Genomic DNA, 8,745 nt, shown 5'->3' on the forward strand with positions numbered 1-8,745 from the left:
GGAGGGATGAATGGCCTTGGGTTGGTTGTTTCCTGAAGTTTAGGACTTAATTAGGTGGACTAGAGGAGTTAGGGGCAGGAATGTGCATGTGGTATACACCACATGGAATAAAAGTTTACTATAAAGGGAAGAAGAGGGAGGGGAGGTTGAGGTACCAGTTGTGTTTCAAGCGAGAAGAGCCTTCCCTGCAGAGCTGAGGAGTGTAGACTTAATTGTACAGGGACTGGTGTGCAGGAGTTACTTAAGAAGTCTATTTGGGCAGCAGCCTGTGGGATATCTGGAGCCATCCACTCTGCTGTTCACACTGTGTTCATTTTTTGAGCTTGAGACCAGTGTAACAGGCAGGTTCCTGCTGAGTCCTGCTGGGTAACAAACGAACTTGGGACCCACAGTAGCTTCCAGAAGCAATTGTCTATTTCATATCCATGGATCTGCAGGTTGTCTGAAGCAGCCCTGCTTCAGGCTTTGGGTTCCATTTAGTTTCTCTCCATGTCCTTCTTCTGGGACCTGTGGCCACCAAAGCATATTTTTCCCAAAGCAAACAGCAGGAAGTGCAGCAGAATACGTGATGTGGATAGCATCACATATGCTCTTTGGGACTAGCATATCAGTCACTTCTGCTCAGATTCCAGTTGTCAGAGCAAGTCATTTGGCCAACATTCACAGAGCAGAGAAATATACCTTGCTTACTCTAACAGGAGGCAACTCGCATCTCAAAGCAAGAGCATGGATGTAAAATTGGAAAGAACAGTTTGATTACCACTAACACCAACTAACTTCTCCTACAGTTTAGGTCCTGGTTAATGCATGGCCATGTGGTATAATAGAAGGAGTGCTGAAGAAGGTTCTGGAGTCCTGGGTTCTAACTCCAACTCTGCAAGGCATTTAGTCTTTAAGACCCACCATGCCCACCCCCACCCCATCCTCTACATAAAATGTTTGTCCTGACTGCTTTTCAAGATCTCCTCCAGTCATCATGAGTATTCAATGCTCAGATGGCTCCATCTGCCACGAGCATGATGGACTTGGGAAGGGTAGAGACCAGGGGCCAAAGACCATGAGATAAACATGTAGGAGGGCAGCCCTGGAATGGAAACAGGGGAGTGAGTTTGCAAAGTTCCAGGAAATAAGAAGCTGAGTGTTAAGGGGATTCTGGTGTTGGTAAGCAAAGTTATATGTTTGATTCCTGCTCCATGGGCCAGTTGTCAACACTCTGCCTGGCAGATCCAGTGATTCCTGACCAGGATTATGTGATGTGTGGAAAGTTCAAAGAGAGCGAGCAACCCTGAGAGGTCACTTCTAAGCATTCTAAGCAGATTAACAAGAATCAGAATACAAACATAAATTCAGAACCTTTTCGTTATTCCACAACCTTCCATCTGGATTCCAATTTGTGGGTCAGGAGCTATTTTGAAACCAATAGTCGCCTTCATCCCTTTAATCTGTCAGAGTTGTGAAATTGAGCAGCTCTCAGTGAAATTCAACAAATGAGTATTAGAGGTCTTTGGTTTCAAACAAGGGAGTCTGTGAATCTAACCAAAAGGAAACATGTAGGAAGGCTATCAGATAACTCAGGAGACTGATGGGAAAGCAAAGGAAACAAGTTCAAAAACAGAGCAGGGACCAGGGTAGTACTACATATGCAATGAGTAAACATTGACTCTTTTCTTTTATGTCCTGTGTCTCTCTACTTGTCCTGGTATCTCAGAGTCCCTGGAGAGACTGATGGATGGTATGTACATCCTATAACCCAAGGAGCCATGGGCTCGGCAGTCTGAGTTCTGTGATGGGCTCTGAAGACCCCTTTGGTCTCTCTAACAATAAGGTTGGGAACTTTCTGATCTATTGCTTCCTAAAGACAACACCCAATGGATAGGAGTGAATCTCCCCAAAGAGACCAAAGGTTGTTAAAAAGTGGAAATGGATATTGAATGGGCCATAAAACAAGTATCAATGACAAACGGATAGAAGAACACTGGAATATATCGTTGCAGTGGTAGCAGACAATGGTTCATAGGGTCACTCTCAGCTATGATGTTTGGAAGAGACTAAGACCTACAAGAGGATGCCAGGAGGGGTATCCTAAGCCCCAGATCAGGCAATCCCATGGCAATCCTTACTGTGCCTTTCTCTGGAATGGCAAAAATGGCTAAGGTTTGTTATCCAAAAAAATATCATCTAACTCCTTTCCTATCTTCTACTTTACAGTAAAAATAACTAATACTTATTAAACAGTTACTATGTGCTGGGCACTATTCCAATAATTAACATAAATCATCTCATGTAATCCCCACAACAATCCTTATTAGGTGATTACCAGACTTAACCTCATTTTACAGATGAGAAAACGGAGGCATAGACACTAGCTCATTAGACTGGTGAAAATTAGAATCGGGATTCAACCCCAGTTGTCTTGGTTGTAATCATTTAATCTATCCATGAATAATTCTTCAAAGAAGATGCCCCCGGGTACAGTGTTTACTGGAGGGACTTAGGATAAATACTCGGAGGTCTTAAAACAGGGGAAACTGGGACTATCTTGCAGGTGCCTGGAACGGGAAGTAATCGTGAGGCCCAAGGAGGAGAAAGAGATTGGGAGAAGGCAGTTTTTAAAATTCACAAAATAAAACACAAGGATGGAAAGCTTTAAAACCCCTGGAGGATTTCTCTGAAATGTTGAACTGTGGAGAGTTGAATGGCTGCTAATATCCTCACGTTCCTACTTCAGCTCCTACCTGGCGAGGGACTTGCATTTCCTGTGGGTTCCCGGGATGGTTTCTATTCCGTTCCTGACTCGTCTGTCACGCGGACTGGCCTGTGTGTGCAGCCAGGTGTGGGGCCTGAGCACAGCTGGCTCTAATTTGAGGGGCCTTCTGCCATTTTAAGATGACCTCACCCCATTCCCTTGACTTTTTAATATACAATTCACGCCACTTTTCAAAAATTGGGATAATGATTTATTGGCTTCTTTTCTTGCAGTATCCTGCAGTGTGAGGATATATGTTTTTTTGTTGTTGTTTAGGGGCTTGATAACTGTTCTTGATAGGGGGATTATAAATATATCTACTATAGAAGTGATCAAATGTAACACTTTATGTCCACCATTCCGGCCATATTTTAGTCCTGGTCAAAGAATTCCTTCCCACCCTCCTGTGTCTCCTGCTTCTACCTCTTACTGGTGAATATACAACAAGGGGGTGATGGTTAAGTGACTTTGGCATAAACAGACTTGAATTTGCATCTTGCCCCTGACCCTTAGCTGTATGACTTTGGGTACAATAGGGGACTCTACTCCAAGGTCCATCCCAGCAGCAGGACATGCCCACTCCCTCAGTCTCTCCGGGGGTGGGGGGTCTGCACTACCCTGACCACAGCTGGTTGGCCAGGGTGGGCATCTGACCTACAAGTGTCTGGCATGAAAGAAGAGTGGAAGTGCATTAGGCCAGATTCCCTTTCAGAAACCTCAAGTGGGAAAAATAAAGAGCGAATCACAGTGGCTGATGAGGGGAATGGGCCAGGGACCAGGCATTGGGGAGAGCTGTGTCTCAGTAGACACTGATGAAGCCTGACAGGGAAGCCCAGACCATCTTTTTATCAGATAACCAAATCCTGGTGCTAAAGCCACCTTGAATCCACAACTCATCTCCCAGGGGTGGGTATACCATGGTCCCTCTGTTGGAGTGCTAGGGGGACACCTCTCCATCCTGTTATAAAAGAAAAATAAGAGGCTACAGCCATGTTTGCCTGGAGTGGGGACGGAATGAAGGAAGCATCCCACTTCATATCAGTGGGGAAAGAAACCTCTACACAGCTCTCCTCTCCCTTTAGGGCCTTGTGGTGAAGGTAGAAAGAAAAGCAAGAAAGAAAGAGATGCCTCTGGTAGTTCTTCAGTGATTCCGATGTGAATGCTTACCAGATAATCTGTTTAGTATCTGTTTAGCAGAGATTATTCATGGTTTGGGGCTGTCCACGGAGGTCCAGACCCCAGGGAGAGTGAAAATTAAACTTCTTGGCACAATGAGAAGGCTGAGTTTGGAGGAAGCAAAGAAAGGACCCCCAAAATGGAATCAGGGCATGTTGCTGGCGACTCCTCTAACGTCCAGGAGGCTGCAGGCTGTCCAGAGAGGTATACAGGGGAAGTTGCTGATGATGGAGACTTAGAAAGTTATTAAGACTATGAAAATATTGAGTCAAACAGTTTGCATTCCTGTGAGGGAAATCCCCTTTCACCATTCAACACATGCAGTAAAATAATACAAAGTAGCTATTTAGAATATACTCCAGAAGACAGAACACCTTCGGGCCTTCTGGATCCCTCAATGAACACCTACTTCCTGAGGAACTGGGAGGAACCTCTTGTTTCTAGAACCAGAGGAGTCTGCCCCAAAACCTGTCCCGCAGCAGGTCACAAGGACTGGGGAAGAGTGTCCACTGAGTGCCCAGCACAGTGCCTGGCACAGAGTAGGTGGGCAGCCCACAGAATCATGTAGAAGTCAATCAGTACCAAACCCTGAGTGTCCCCTGGGTGGGACATGTAGCAAATGCAGAAACAGAGGCTGGATTTCCTGTTGGGGTGAGAGTCAGAGCCTTGTTGACCCAAGGGCTGAGAGAACACATGCATTTGCTAGGAAATTAAATGGCCCTGAGGCATCTTCATCAGGTGATAAATGGCTTGAAGGGACCACAGTACCGCCCACAAGACAAATGAGCTCTGCACTGTGTGTGGCCCATTTGTCCAGACCCTACCAGCCCTCATCACAGTCATGGAAGTCACCTGTATGCCCACAGGGACAACCCTGATTTATTCCAGGACCCTCTCACTTTGCAAAGTTCCCTTCAGGTATTTTTGGGGAGACCACAGAGGTAATCACACATGAACTGGACAGCCCCATTCGGTTTCTGCAGGCTGTGTGACAGCCACCCCACCTACCTAGCACTGGCATAGCCTCTCAGCACAGCTTCTGATGCCCTGAACACCTCAAGAGACCAAACCTGCATGAGTATATGCATCACCGGGCAGATGACATGGGAGGAGTTGTAAGAATCTTCAGACCAATGGTTCACAGGTGAGCGGTGAAGAGTGTATAATATTACACTCTTTGACCCCAACGCTCAGGACAACAGAAATGAAAGGCTGTCAGCAGAGCATGAGGGAACAGGCTTTAGTACTGCTGGTGAGTTTGGTCCAAGAATCACAATCATAAACTCATTTCCCTACATGAGAAATGTACTATTCACTTATTCATTCATCCAAAACAAAACATTTCAAGGACATTTTCACACTGAACTTGGCATTTCCAATCCAACTCTGGTGAGGGGCACTCTGGGTCCCTTGTGATAATTGGTGGTCATGTCTAGGAGATAAACTGTTATCTGTTCACTAGATGATTTCCTCTTGTTCCCAGGCATTGCTGGACTTCACTTCCCAACCTTCTTTGCAGTTAGGTGTGACCATGTGACAGTTCCCATCAAAGGAACAGGGGCAGAAGTGACGTGTGTCACCCGGCCCATGAGAAGCTCCCATGTGTGATCCTCCATGCTCTTTGCCCCTCAGTCAGCTTAATGAAGAAAAGCACTGTGACCCTGGAAATGACGTGTTGAAGACAGCAGATGGCAGGTGAAGATAGTAAGATGTCAGGGTCCTGGACCCAAGAATCAGTGCTTAGAGGAGAGCCAGCCTGCCAAGCACAACACTCACTTTGGACTTCCCATCATGTTTGAGCCTTATATATCATGAGGTTTATTTGTTACAGCAGCTGGCATTACTTTAAGTAAAGCCAGTTGGAAGATCTATTTGACCATTAGAGAAAATGTCCTGTTCTAAAACTTTAAAACTTAGGGGTGCCTGGTGACTGAGTGGTTGAGTGTTTGCCTTTGGCTTGGGTCATGATCTTGGGGTCCTGGGATTGAGTACCGCATGAGGCTCCTCTTGAGGAGCCTGCTTCTCCCTCTGCCTATGTCTCTGTGTCTCTCATGAATAAATAAATAAAATCTTTTAAAAGCAACAACAACTTTGAAACTTAAAAGTGTTTGTGATAAATATGTTTCCCTTCTCTTTTTTTTAAAGATTTTATTTATTTATTTCAGAAAGAGAGCAAGGTAGGGGCAGGAACAGAGGGAGAGGGACAAGCAGACTCTGCCATGCTGTATGGGAAGCCTAACATGGATGGGCCTCAATCCCCAGACCATGAGATCATGACCTGAGCTGAAATTAAGAGTTGGATGCTTAATCGACTGAGCACCCCCAGGCACCCCTGTTTCCCTTCTTAAAGCTGCCCAAACTAACTTGATTTTGCAAAATACTAAAAATTAATAAATGGTGTTCAATGCATGGAGAGGAACAACATGACCTGCTTAAACAGCTTAGGATAAAAAGGGAGTCACATGTCTTTGAATTTCTAATTACATGTCTGCAAACTCCTATTAGCAGGAAGTTCAGTACTCCCATTCTGAAGCCTCCCTAATACACACCTAACACCAGGCAAAGAGAACTACTGCCATCTTTGTTTGATGCTGCCACCCAGTGTCACTGCTGAAAACGGGTCCCCAAATCTGTAGAAGGCTATGCACCACTGCACAAATGCCCCTGCTTGTCCCGACCCTCATCTAAGCCCCACGGCTTGGGATTCCCCCCCAAACCTCCACACCAGCAGAGTGACTGAACCCGGGACTCCCCGCCTCCGCCCACATGATGTCTGGAGCAGCACAGCCCTGTCAACCGAGCAACCTTGGCCAGAGTCCGCTAGATGACCCCATGGGCCTCCCTAACTTCAGATCTCAGGGAGAAGGGGCTGGGGTCTCAGTTCTTTCTTCCCCAGAGGCTCTTGGTTTGCATGTGCCAGAACTCTGCACACCAGGGAGGCCAGCACCTGCTAAACCTGCTCTTTGCTGACCCCCACCTGGAAAACGAGAGCCCACTCTCCTTCCACTGCAAAACAAAGGGGCCACCCAGTGATTCTCAGCAGATCCAGATCAGCTCTAAGATGTCCTTCTGTTTCGGCTTGTTCAAAAAAGCAGCTGGGAGCTTTTTCTTCTCTATTAAAAAAAATTGCTGCATATTACATTGAGTTGAAGGGAATAGATGATGAGCCCCTGGGAAGATATTAATTTCTATTCTGCTACAAAAACACATACAAGCAGACTGCTGAGAATCTGATCCCCTCATTTTGCTTGTAAAACATGTTTTGTATTCATTCATTCCTTTTTGCAGAATATATTAATTTGCATTTGCTCTTTTTTAGAATTTGGCTAATGGCTTATTAACTTAAGACTGTAAAGGAACTTTCCCTTCAAATAAACATAATATTAAGTCCTCCAAAGAACTAGCCCCACAAGAACATGTGAGCCTGGCATAGCCAGTCTCCCTTCTCTGTGCTCACACTTGCCACCTGTGCGCCCCCTCTTCCCCTAGGCTGTGGTATCTGATCCCCAGATGCTCTGGCCTGAGGGCAGGCAAAATCAAGATCTTGCCTTTTTCTCTACTGAGGTGAAATTTAGTTGTTGTCTTTATGGTTTTAATTAAAAGCAGGTAAGAGAGAAAGGAAGACCCTATAAGTAGTGTAAGACTATGTGGATTTACAACACGTGGGTGTAAGCCCCACAGTAGGATACACTTGCCTCAAGCTTGTGTGTCTCTCTCTCCCTTGATGCAGGGTCTGCCGGGTGCTTTCCTGATTTTGACCATTCCCTATTCTGCCCCAATTACTTCTGGGGTACGCATTAGGACAAGAGCCCCAGTCAGGAGTCCATGGCCAGGGGGTGGCTACAGGGTCAATTGAATCCCTTGCCCCAAGCCCACCTGCCCCCAGGTATCTGATGAGAAGGAAGAGCCAGCTGCCTGGAAAGTCTGGGCCCCTTCTTCCCTCCTACTCCACTTTGCCCCACTCTGCAGAAGGGCCATTTCCTCCCACGTGCTATTGATTAAGTTTATCAATTCTCTCTCTTCTTCCTCCATTTTGTTTAAATTTATTACTTCCTTTTTCTTCTTTTTCTTGGTTTGTAACTTAAAGGGAATAAAGTTCATCAGGTATGGACTTGATTTATTGTTTCTCTTTTTTTCCTCTCAGTAATATAAGCACTGGGAGCAATAAATCTCCTCTAAGTATTGCATTGGCAGCATCCCAGAAATTGAGATATGTCACTTTCATGGTTTTGTTCTTTAAATATTCTGTGGAGTCCTAAATGTCTTCCCTAACGAAAGGTTTATTTAAGAAAGGATCCGCTCTGCCGAACACAATAAGAAACAGCTGAAAAAGAGGTTCAGCTCAAGGAAGGGAAAGGCAGGAGATACAACGATCATTTGTGGATAATGCGATTTTATTCCTAAAATAATCAAACAAAAAATTGAATTCTTAGGACTAATAAGAGTTTAGTTAAAGTGAACAGATATAAAATAATTCATAAGTCAATGCCTTTCCTCTATACCAACAGCTAGAAAACAAAAGGGTGGGGGAAGAACCCCATACACTCTAGCAACCGTAAAAGTAAAATACCTAAGAATTAGTTTAACAATAAATTGCACAGAAACTATATAAAAACAGAGAGTTATAAAAGAAGAGCATAAAATAAAAAGACATGTCATGCATGTGATAAGATTCAATGTTTTAATGATGTTTCTTTTCAAGTTGATGTATATATTTAAAGTTATGTCAATCAAAATCTCAATGGAAATTTTTTTGAAACATGACCAATTGATTCTGAAGCACATCTGGAAAAATAAAGAGACACCATTTTGCCTGGGTATCC

The sequence above is a fragment of the Nyctereutes procyonoides genome, unplaced genomic scaffold, assembly GCF_905146905.1.
Source record: "Nyctereutes procyonoides isolate TBG_1078 unplaced genomic scaffold, NYPRO_anot_genome, whole genome shotgun sequence".
NCBI classification, from domain to species: Eukaryota; Metazoa; Chordata; class Mammalia; order Carnivora; family Canidae; genus Nyctereutes; species Nyctereutes procyonoides.